Below are 12,326 nucleotides of genomic sequence, written 5' to 3' on the forward strand. Positions count from 1 at the left end.
CTTGGGAATGGGGCAGCAACTTCTGGAGGACATTAATACAGTGACAGTAAAATGGGCTACTACGTGTTGAACTTTTACTTCATACTAGGTGAACAGTACCAACTTTATATGCATCATCTTATTTAATCTTCTCAAAAACTTACCAAGTAAGTATTATTTTATCCATTTTACAAGCCTTCCCCCACAACTACTATGTTTTTCAGCATTCTTTTATATTTGGGAGTTAATATCAGTCCCCTGAGCAGTAGAGAAATTTTCCCAGGTTTCTGGGTGAGGACTTGATCTACGAGAATTTTAAAGGATGTGAAAACCTCTGACACAAGGGTTACAACTAAAAGCATCACAGCCATTGGAGCAGCTCTAAAAATATTGTCTTAGAAAGAGTGAAAACATAAAGAACATGAGAGTTCTCTGTTGGCACCTTAGCTTGGCTTTGTGACCTAACTGACATTTTTGACATTGTTGCTGTAGTGAAATGTAATACTATTTTCAAGGATATGACAAAGATAGACTAAAATACAGAAAATTCTGTATTGTATTTTAGATGAGTTCTAAGTATTATTAATTGCCTGTATAAACCTTTCTAAGCTGGGTACAGTGTTCACAGTGCTCATAGTATATAAGTTTTCTGTGTGTGTGTTTGTGTGTGTGTGTGTGTGTAATTTGCATATCCATTTAGTTAATTTACAACTTAATAATTTTCAATTTGCTTTTAATTTATTTTAAAAATTTACAATTTACTTATCTTGTAAAATATGTTATGCTAAAGTATAAAACAATAATAAAATAAAACACACAAATAAACAAAATCATTTTTGAACTTGAAAAGAGAAAGAAACATTTTTTGTTGACAGATGAAGATAAAACTCATAGTGAGAGGAACGTGTCCAGCTGTAGTCTGCAGGATTACAGAGAAAATAGGCCAAAATATAGTCTTTAACAGTTGGAGACTGGGTTTTAACACTAGCACAGGAGAGAAGGCTACCCAAGGGCCAAGATTTGCAAGAAACTGGAACTGAGCTACCAGGAATCATGAAGAGTCCACATTTCAAAAGGAGACTTAAAAAAAATCAACCCATAGGATTAGAGAAAAAGCTATTGGCTGGGGCCAGGTGGGAAAAAAAAATCCGCTGTGGGAAACTAGTATTTGAGGCCTGTGCAGTGTTCATGAGTGAGGTCCTCATGATACAAAGGCTAAAAGTGGCTACCAATGAAACAAGCAGAGGCAAATCTACCTCTATTAAATTGTACTGAAGTTACATATTATCAATGATTGTCAAAGCCACAAGAGACAAATGTATCAACATATGTAAGTAGAGATTTACTGACATAAAAACTGCCCAATAACAATAGGTGGCAGGAAATAATGAAATAATTACAGTGCTAGAGAAACTTTATACCCAGCTAAGGAATTATTAAAGAGGTTAAAACAAGTAAATCTGAAGTCACATAAAGATTGAGAGATTTTACTACTCTCAAATCCTTGCTAAAAGCAAAATTGAGTTATGAAGTTGAGAATAAGAAGGTCCAACATATGTCTAAGGTACACTCCAGAGGAGAGACTAGAAAGAACGGGAGAAACAAAGGTAAAAGGGGGAAAGAGGATAAGAAAAACATACCAAAAAAATGTAGCAAGAATAAGTGAAAATATATGTTAATAATTATGCAAATATGAGTAGATTAACTCTACAACTGAAAAACAAGACAGTAAGATTGGGTTTTTCAAACTGCAGTGGTTTGTTGCATAAAGCCTTATTTCTGTGGTATTCTTGCCAAAAATCATCACCCAGGGAAATACATCAAATATATTTAAATTAAATATATGTTATATTACCTGAAAGTAACTCACCTTAAAATATTCACCTATATTCTTTGAAAATGTCAAAATAATGGAAGACAAGAAGATTGAGGAACTATGCTAAATTGAAGGAAATTAAAGATACGTGACAACAATATTCAATGTGATTCTGGATTGGATCTTGGACTTATAAGGGACATTAGTGGGGCTAATGGAAAAATTTAGTAAGGTCTGTGAATTAGATAATGATATTATATCTATGTTAATTTCCTGGTTTCGATGGTACAGTCATTATATATGAGAGAGGGCTTGTTTTTAAATAATACTCACTGAAGTGTTAAGATGTAATGGAATTTCATGTCCTTAACTTATTCTCAACTAATTCAGAAATGTTACCATTTGGCAAAACTAGGTGAAAAAAATTATATAGGAGGTCTTTCTACAATTTTCACAATTTTTATGTAAATTGATGTCACTTCAAAATAGTCATCAAAACTTACACCTTTAATAGATTGAATGATAAAAATCTTATGATCATAAATTGAAATTATAGTAGAAGAATCTCCTTACCTGTAGGAAATGCCTGATGAAAGAATAGGGTTGAATTGTAATGATGTCTTCCATGCACTCTCAAAAGATACAGCAATATACATACACATATTTACATACACATATATACACATATACATCCATATGCATATATACACACATTTATAAGTAACTATATAGATATAGAGAAAAAGTGAGAGAGAAAGAGAGAAAAAAGAAGCAAGAACAAAATAAAAGTTTGAAATTTTGGATGTTCTTTATACTATTCTGATTTATGTCAGGTTCCCTGGAAGGCTCTGAGGTAATAATGTAGGTGCTCTGTAGGGGGAAAAATTATAAGAAAGCAGGATGCAGTACAGTGAGGGGTAAGGGGCTGAGTACAGATGAGGTCTCAGGTAAAAATCATCCCTGACTTGGCCCACAGAGTTCTGGAGCTTATATCACAGTTCCTAGTGGTCTACCTTGAAGTAAGACAGCTGCCATTTTATAGCCTAAAACATGTAGTCACTGACTGTGGGCTGTGGATAGGGTGAGCGGAGAAGATTGGGGTGGAGAGCAGAGGGAGGAATAATTTAGCTGCAGGTGCAGCTCCCAATGGTTAAGAGCAGTTCTCAGAAAGAAAGGCAGCTAGCTGTGCTGCACTATCAGCCAACACCGGCTGCAGTTGAGGACAGTTGCTTCAGCCTGGTAAAGGGAAACAGGCAGGCACTGATAGGAGACACTACATATGCTTTCACCTTTACTGTGTCTTTGAAAGTTTTCATAAGAAGAAATTGGAGGAATATCATAAGATCTTCATGATAGACAAAAACAAAGCATTTAATAAAATTCAATATTAATTTTGTAAAACTATACAAATTTACTATTAATTACTGACAGAAGCCTTAACTAGATAAACAGTATCTTACCAAAAACCTTCACCTGACTTCACAATTACGGCAAAATTTTGGAAGTATCTCCATTAAAGTCAGAAACAGGAAGAGAAGAGCTACAAAATGGCTGCTCTTCACCATAAAAACAGGTTCTAACCAAGATAAAGAGAAGACAAAGAAATAACACGTAAGATTTGGATAAGAAGTAGCAAAGCTATTATTACTTGCTAATACTATAATTTTCTATCATAGAACATCTAAAATGGTTTATAAGCCAATAAAACAAGATCACCACAGATCAACAGAACCCAAAATGTTCTTACATAACAGCAATAACGAATAGAAAAAAAAAAAAAAATCAATGAAAAGGACTTTCTATTCAGAATAGCAACAAAACCAGCATGATTTCTTGGATTAAATAAAACAAAATTGGTCCATGAACTGTACTGAGAAAATGGAAAAATGTTACCGAAAGAAAATAAATAGATTTGAATAAACAGAGACAAATTGTTTTCATAGATTGAGAAGTTCCCAAACTTATTACAAATGTTTGATACAATTTTAACCAAGACCTCAATGTGATTTTTACTGAAACTGAACAAATTCTAAAATTCATGTTAAAGAGTAAACAGCCAAGATAACCAAGAAAAAAGAAAAGAAGAAAGACAGTGTATCTGTCATATAGAAGTTAAGGCTTGTTATAAACACATAATGAAAACAATGTGTTTTAAGCTGGAATGGATAGAAAAGTCTATAAAAATTAAGACTTTGGGAACAGACTCAAGCATGTATAAGAACTTGTATACCATGGAAGCAGAAACACAACTCTGTGGGGAAAAGATGGACTATTCAATAATGTTGGAATAATTGGCTTTCTACATGGGAAGAAGTGAATTTGATCCTTACATAAAACTGATAAAATGAATTCCAGATGGACTAAATTTCAAAATGTGACAAATAATTTTTTTAAATATGTATTAGATGAATATTTGGAAGAACATTTTCTGAAACTTGGGATAAGAAAGCATTTCTTAAATACACAAGAGGGGAGGCCGGTTGGCTCACTGGTTAGAGCAGAGTATTCATGGCACCAAGGTCGCCGGTTCAATTCCCACATGGGCCAGCAAGCTGTGCCCTCTATCACTAGACTGAAACAAACACAATGACTCAACTTGGAATGAGCTGCATCCCCCACAATTAGATTGAAAACAACGACTTGACATGGAGCTGATGGGTCCTGGAAAAACACACTGTTCCCCAATATTCCCCAATAAAAATTAAAATAAAAAGAAATACACACAATGGGATGTACAGATGATGTAATACAGAATTGTACACCTGAAATCTATGTAATTTTACTAACAATTGTCACCCCAATAAATTTAAAAAATAAATTAAAAAAAAAGAGAGAGAAAAAAAGAAATACACAAGAGGATGACTCATAAATAAATATATTTGCTTATATCAAAATTTGAACTAATGTATGACAAATAACATTGTAAACAAAATTAAAAACAAATCACATACTGAGAGAAGGTTTTATAATGGCTATTATGACAAATCCCTGACAATTAAAAAGAGAGAAAGAACAAGAGCTAGAAGAAGGGAGAAGGAGGAAGAAGAGGAGGAGGAGGAGAAAGAAAGGAAGGAGAGAAGGAAGGGAAGAAGGGAGGGAGGGAAGGAGGAAGGAAAGAAAGATAAAGGAAGAAAGAACAAAAGTAGCCCAACAGGAAAATGAACAAAAGTCATGAATAGTAATTTAAGAGAGACAAATCTGAATAGTCAACAAAGAAATGAAAGATGCTGAAACTCACAAATAATAATCATGGAACTGCAAATTAAAACTACATTGAGATATCATTACATACCTATCATATCGGTGGGGAAAAATATGAAGTCTGATGAAGCCAAACCTTAATAAGGTTGTGGAGCAATGGAAACATGCATATGCTTCCTGTGGGATATACAGTGGTACAACTACTTTGGAAAATATCTTGACAGTGTCTGTTGAAGCTGAATTATGTACATACCCTATTGCCCAGCAGCTAACATACTTATACGTGTGTACCAGAACATTCTTTGTAACATTATTTGTAATGGAGAAACCATGACAACATAAATGAGTGTTAATAGGAAAATAGGGAAAATAAATTGTGATATATCCACACCATGAACAGCAGTTTTAACCTAATCTATCTATCTATCTATCTGTCTGTCTGTCTGTCTGTCTGTCTGTCTGTCTGTCTGTCTATCTATCTATCTATCTATCTATCTATCTATCTATCTATCTATCTATCTATATCAAGAGAGTTACAAAAAATATAAAGAAGGTCAAATATATGGTGATGGAAGGAGACCTGACTCTGGGTGGTGAGACACAATGTGATACATAGATGATGTATTATAGAACTGTACACTTGAAACCTATGTAATTTTTACTAACCAGTGTCACCCCAATAAATTTAATAAAAATATAATGGAGCGGATATATATATATATATATATATATATATATATATATATATATATTTATTTATTTAATTTTTTTATACACACACACACTCACACATACACACACTGTCAGAAAATTTGCTGAATTATACAATGGCACTTATGTGAAAATATTAAAAACACAAAGTGATACACTATGTTGTTGGAGGAGATACATATACACACACACATATGTATGTAAAAACATTAGAAGATAAATTGACTGGAAGGAATCAAATCAATATCTTGGCATAAGTTTGGGGAAAGAAAGAGTGGGTAAGGGGTTTAAGGAAAGGAATGAAGGAGACCTTCATTTACTCTGTGTCGTTCTATATGAAATAGAACATTCAGTGTATATATGAGTGTACGTGTATGTGTATGTGCATGGGTGTGTGTGTGTGTCTGTGTTTGTGTATCTGTCGCTACATAGTCTGAGTTAAAAATGACAAAAAAATAACATTTGCAATATTGGATGAGAGTGTTTTTACATCAAATTTTGCATTTTTCTACTTTTTCATGTTAAAAAAATAAAAATCCAACTGTAAATCCAATGCTGAGTTATGATAATCAGAGGCCAAAGGACTACCAGAGGCATTAGAATCCTAAGAAGGAGACTGCAAAACACTATGCATCAAAAAATGGTAATTTACCTGCCCCCTTAAGAAGAAGTCAAATCGTGATGTCAGGTTCAAATTGTGCTACTAGATAACGCCTGGCTCAGACTTCAGTGTTTTCTTGGAGAAAGTGTTTGAACAGGGGCAAAGCTGAAGTCAAGAAGTTCTGGGGAAATGAAGTTCCTGAAGATGGAATGTGATTGCAAAAGTGTATTTTCACGTGGCCAGGGGAGGTCAGCAAAGCAAAACAAAACCAACAAACAAAACCCTGAAAGGCTGAATACAGAAGTATTTCCTATTTGGAAACACTGCGATTTTTTCTTTAGTCCAATCTCTCTCTCTCTCTCTCTCTCTCTCTCTCTCTCTCATTCTCTCTCCCTCCCTCCCTCCTCCTTATTTCCTCCCTCCTTTTTCTTTAAAGGAACCAAGAGAATATAGAAGCTGTGGTGTAACAGAAGGTAACATAAGAAATTTATATTTCATATGCTAATTTTTGTACTTTCAAAAATACCCCACTTCTCACCACCCCACGTCCTCTTACCACTGGCTCTTACTGTCCTTGTTGCCCTAAAACAAAACAAAGAAACAAAAAAAACTGAGTACCTCTAAATCTTTGAAACTTTAAGGCAAAATAACTTGGTTTTGTGCCTTAGAAAATACCATTTTATGTTCTATGCAAAATATTTCTGTGGAACTTGAGAAAAATTATTTATAAAATGGGGAATTGCCCTGACTTTCATATATGCTGTAATAAGTTTAACTAGAACATGTTCCTTTCTTGAAATGTAAAATGGCATACAATTTTTCTGTATACATTCCTAATGTTTTAAAGCTCCTTTAAAATTTACTAGCAATACATAGTCAAAAGTGATAGAAAACATTTTCACTTTACGTAGAGACTTGTGCTATGTTTATCTCTGAAGATACATTTAAAAGAAGTGTTTTCTGTATAGTGATTGAAGAAAAATTTTAAATGCAGTTAAGCATAAATAAAATAATTTAAATAACTTGTAATACCACCATCATAGAGAAGGTAATTCCAACAAATTTATTTTACTTTATTCTATGTCTTATAATCAAAGGACGAGCTAACACCAAATTTTAATGGCGTGTTACCATTAAACCTTTGTGTTATTAAAGGTTGTTTTTGACCCATGAGGACCATTCTGAGTCTTTCTCATTATTTTCTTGGTTCTGAGAACAGCCTAGAATTTCAAAAAGAGATTTAAAGAGAACTGTTACTATGTGAAGCTCAAGTTTTCCAACTAACGTGAATGGACAAAATTCCTATCTTGGCCTCCTCTTGCAGTAGGCAGCTAATGAGCATCTCTTCGACTGTGCTATACTGATTCTTCTTCTTGTCCTACATTTCTTTCTACCATCTTCTGTGCTAACAATTCTTTTATTGCCATAGTGATGTCTACACCATTTCTCTACTTACTAAATCTCGCTTGAAGTGATTATATTTGTGCCGGGATTCTTCTGCCCTTTAAAACAGATGGTTGTAATTTTTAGGCTGAAAAGACAGCCATCACAGTTTGCAAATTCTGGAATAAACACATATGTGGTATACACCTGCCAATAAGAATAAAGCTATTTTTTATTCCCTAATGAAAACACAAGCAAAATATATATTTGGAAATCTGCCACTGGACTCAATTAAACACACACACATGCACACACATGCACACACTAACATACACACAGAGCCAACACTTCAACTTGAGAGACTTAAGATAAAAATTTGCTTACTTAATGCTAACTTGTGATAGAATATTTAATTACTTCAATCATATTTATTAAAAACATGAAAGAAACTTATAACTTATTTTGAATTTTCTGGAATAGCTGATATAAGATCTTTAATTAATTCAGAATGTAAATCTATGTTACTGTCTTTAAAAGGTTAGTTAATGAAATTGCAATACCATAATCAGATATTTAGTGGAGTTTAAAATTTCCTCTAAAGCAAGATTTTTAAAAATTAATTAAACAGGTCAGTTTAGTAATGATCCTCATGCAAGGAAGTATCAGTAGTGTTTTGACACATTCTCTATCATTCAAGTTTATGCACTGTTTACTTTTTAGGCAAGGGTGGACAACAGGCAGAAAACACATGCCATGCGAAGGAGGAAAAAATGAATCTGTGAGCACTACAGAGCCAATAACGTGTTTTAAGCAGATACCATGTTTCCCTGAAAATAAGACCTAGGCAGCCATTCAGCTCTAATGCGTCTTTTGGAGCAAAAATTAATATAAGACCCGGTCTTATTTTAGTATACTACAAGACTGGGTCTTATATACTATACTATACTATACTATACTATACTATACTATACTATACTATACTATACTATACTACCAGGTCTTATATTAATTTTTGCTCCAAAAGATGCACTAGAGCTGATTCTCTAGCTAGGTCTTATTTTCAGGGAAACACAGTAGATTACATGGTAATATTTGCCTTTTAAATATCAGTAGTCAAAAAAAGGAGATTATGAATTTTAGGAGATTATTGAAATAATCCTCGTTTTCACCGCAAATCCTGTAGCAGATAAAGGGTGGTAGAATGATTTGGAAGAAAAAATTTGAGGAATATTTAGAAGGAGGGATGAGAAGGAGCTCCTTATTGGGAAGGCAGACTGGTTATTGGGAAGCATAGTAAGAGAGGAGAATGAGACAATAATCACCTTCAGCGGTCAGGCTTCGGTGATAGGAAACTGGAAATGCCAACCATGAACAGAAGGGATTTAAGAGAAGGAACAATCCCATGGGAGTGTCAGGCATGGGCAATAATAATGAATTCAGTTATGGAAATAGGGTTAAAAGTGTGGACGCATCCAGTGAAGAAGTTGGATATGTGCCTTGAGCTTAGGGAAAGTTGGTTGGAGTTTTGTAGATAAAGCCATAAATAGGAATAAAGTTGATCAGGGAGACACTGTAGAGTAATGTAGGAAATTGGTCACAAGAACAAGCTTATTATGGAGGCCATGGGAAGAGCACTATTAAGAGCAAATCAGATTAGATAAAGGAAGAAAACAAAAGAATAATGTTGTATTGTGGAAACAGAGTAAAGAATTTGATTTCAGTAGAGAGAACTAGTAAGACCTATTTTGGGATAAATATATCTATACATTTACATTAATAATTATTATTTTATATATATATATATATATATATATATATATACACACATATCCATCATGTGTTTATATATACCTACATGTTTGTGTATATATAGACATATATTTTATATAAATATATATAAAATCATATAGTTCTATTTTATATTAGGTGCACATATAAGGCATATATAACTAATATATTTATATATCACAAAAGTTTTATATATATATTCATGATATGTGCATTACATATGTGTACTATATATGCATATATGTATATACACAGATAATGGATATATATTGTCATTAGTTATGCATATACTGGGGGTGCCAAAAAAATGTATACACCTGACTTGTATTAATCTTTTGTTATTGGTATATATTGAGTATTACAATTTTAAGACAGTTTTTTCCTTTCTTAAAATACATATACATTTTTTGGCACACTCTGTATAATACATTTATGCATGTGTGTGTGTGTGTGTGTGTTTGTGTGTGTATATAGGGATGCCAAAAAATGTATACACATTTTAAGAAAGGAAAAAACTATATTAAAATTGTAATACTCATTATATACCAATAACAAAAGATGAATACAAGTCAAATGTGTGTGTGTATATGTGTGTGTGTGTTTACCCCAGTATAAATCTTTATCTGCAGTCTGCTGCACTAACACACACACACTAAAGAGGAAAAATTGAGTTGAATATTTGGTTGAATTTAACAGCCACAAAAAATAGAATAAACAATTCTTTCAGTAGCTTCTCTGAGTTTTTGGCTTTTAATATTAGCATTCCCAAAAGTTGCAATTTACTTGCAAAAAAATTAACATGCTATGAGTTAAAAAGATTAACAAATTACATTCTGTTTTCCAAAGTAATTGTATTTCTCTTTCTATTCAGATGTCAGTTCAATCTATAGACTTATTTACATACATATTATTAGCTAGGCATTCAAATTGTGCTGAGTTTAATAATAATATTAATAAGGCATGGATCATACATTAGAAAGCATATTGTCCAGTGTGAATAGAAGACATGTAAATGCCAATAAATGGTAATAAAAGCAACAATAGAAAAATATGCAATATCCAGGAAGAACTTAGAGGAGAAGGTGAATTTATTCATTAGTTGTTCATTTATTCCTTGTTTACTCAAGAATAGATTTAAAGTGGGTCGCAACAACATGAAATAAAAGGAAAAATGAATAATGTAGTGAATTCAGAGAAAAAAGCTTAAATAATTTGAAGTCAACAGTAAATGGATGTACAGAATACAGAGTTAAGGTCTAGAAAACGCTGAAACAGGCCACTAGTTAACCTATAGGCTTTCTAGAAGAGAGGCAAAAATGAGAACATAATTGCACTATTCATATTACCTACAAAGAAAAAGAAAACAAACGTATTCCTTGTGCTAAATAGTTTTTCCTCACAGGTAGTCAAGAAAAGAGAACAATACACCATCACCAACATCATCCGTCTATTAAAGAGATTTCACAGGGTTATTTCTTACCGTGACTCTTAGCATGGGCCAATGATTACATGTCAAATTACATTGGATAAAAACAGTTTTATGAGAGAATAAACCATATGGTCCAGATGTGTAGATTTCTGTTTGTGTGCTTTATTCCAAGGATAGATATTTTTGTGACTATAGTAACACATGGACTATATTTCACTCAAACAATCCTTTGCAAATTTATATTGTCCAACCAAGTATTCAGATAGTATTAAGACAGCACTGAGTTCAAGGTTATAATCCCTGACAATAACTTAGGGTACAACTATTTCAGTCTACTGATTAAATAATGGAAGTGCCTAAATCCCTTAGGGGGTGAGATGGATGCAGATGAAAGGGAGCATGGAATTTTAGCTGTTTTTTTTTTTTTTTTTAATTCTGGTAAAATACACATAACAGAAAAGGTGTTATAGTAACCAATTTTAAGTGTACAGTTCGGTGCCATTAAGTGCATTCACATTGTGGTGCTACCATTACCACCATCCCTTCACAAAACTCTATCCATGCCCCCTCTCGGCAACCTAACTACCATTCTACATTCTGTCTCTATGAATTTGACTACTCTAGGGACCTCCTGTAAGAGAAATCATACAGTATAAAAACATGGAACAGCTTCATGAATTTGCATGCCATCTTTCTTCAGGGGCCACGCTAATCTTCTCTGTATGTTTTCTATTTTAGTAATGTGATGCTAAAGTGAGCGCCTTAGCTGGTTTTGGAGGAGAGACGAGCAGCACATAAGACTTCAAATAAGGGAAGCTCCTATACAAAGGTAGGTTGGTCTAATACTGTTTTCTGTGGTGCTGAAGACTGAGGTGAGGAGGGATGCTGAAAGAGGTGAGGTTAAAGAGACTGGAGGAAACCAGATTCCCAAAAGCATTGTAAGCCTTGTGTAAGAGCTTGGGTTTGCATGCAATGAGAAGGGAATAGGAAATTAAAATCTGTGTTTTAGAAAAATGAACTCCAGAAAACAGGGAAAACTGGAAGAGGATAAAATTTGAGACAGGAAAACCACTTGGAGGACAATGGCAACTATCTTGGTAATGTGTTTCTTTTCTCCTTTTTTAGTTGTTGCACATTACTAGTGCGGCAGAGTGGGTATTACAGGATTGTAGCTCGTGAAAATGTGTGTCTGTGCAGTGGAACTGAGGTCTTCAGCCATAATCTTCCTTTCTGAGCTTAGAAGAAAACTTTTGACATATTTGAAAATTTCGCAAAGGATCCAGAAAAGCCAAAGTCAAAGTCTAAATTTCATATTTTAATCCAGGAAAGCACTTTTGGGGTGGCATTTCTCCCCACTGGTCTCTTTTTTCTCTTCAGATGGTTTGTGTAGCAAATTAAATGTGCTAATTGTGCTAATT

General features: G+C 33.5%; 1 non-coding gene across 1 annotated transcript; it reads right to left on the minus strand.

Moving 5' to 3' along the window:
• Positions 1–11,562: 11,562 nt before the first annotated feature.
• On the minus strand, positions 11,563–11,669 carry LOC141570839 (U6 spliceosomal RNA). The gene has a single exon (XR_012495290.2). It is a non-coding gene; the product is annotated as a U6 spliceosomal RNA (small nuclear RNA).
• Positions 11,670–12,326: the final 657 nt, after the last annotated feature.

Source organism: Rhinolophus sinicus, chromosome 3 (genome assembly GCF_057876585.1).
Source record: "Rhinolophus sinicus isolate RSI-liver-muscle chromosome 3, RSI-T2T, whole genome shotgun sequence".
In the NCBI taxonomy this organism is placed as follows: Eukaryota; Metazoa; Chordata; class Mammalia; order Chiroptera; family Rhinolophidae; genus Rhinolophus; species Rhinolophus sinicus.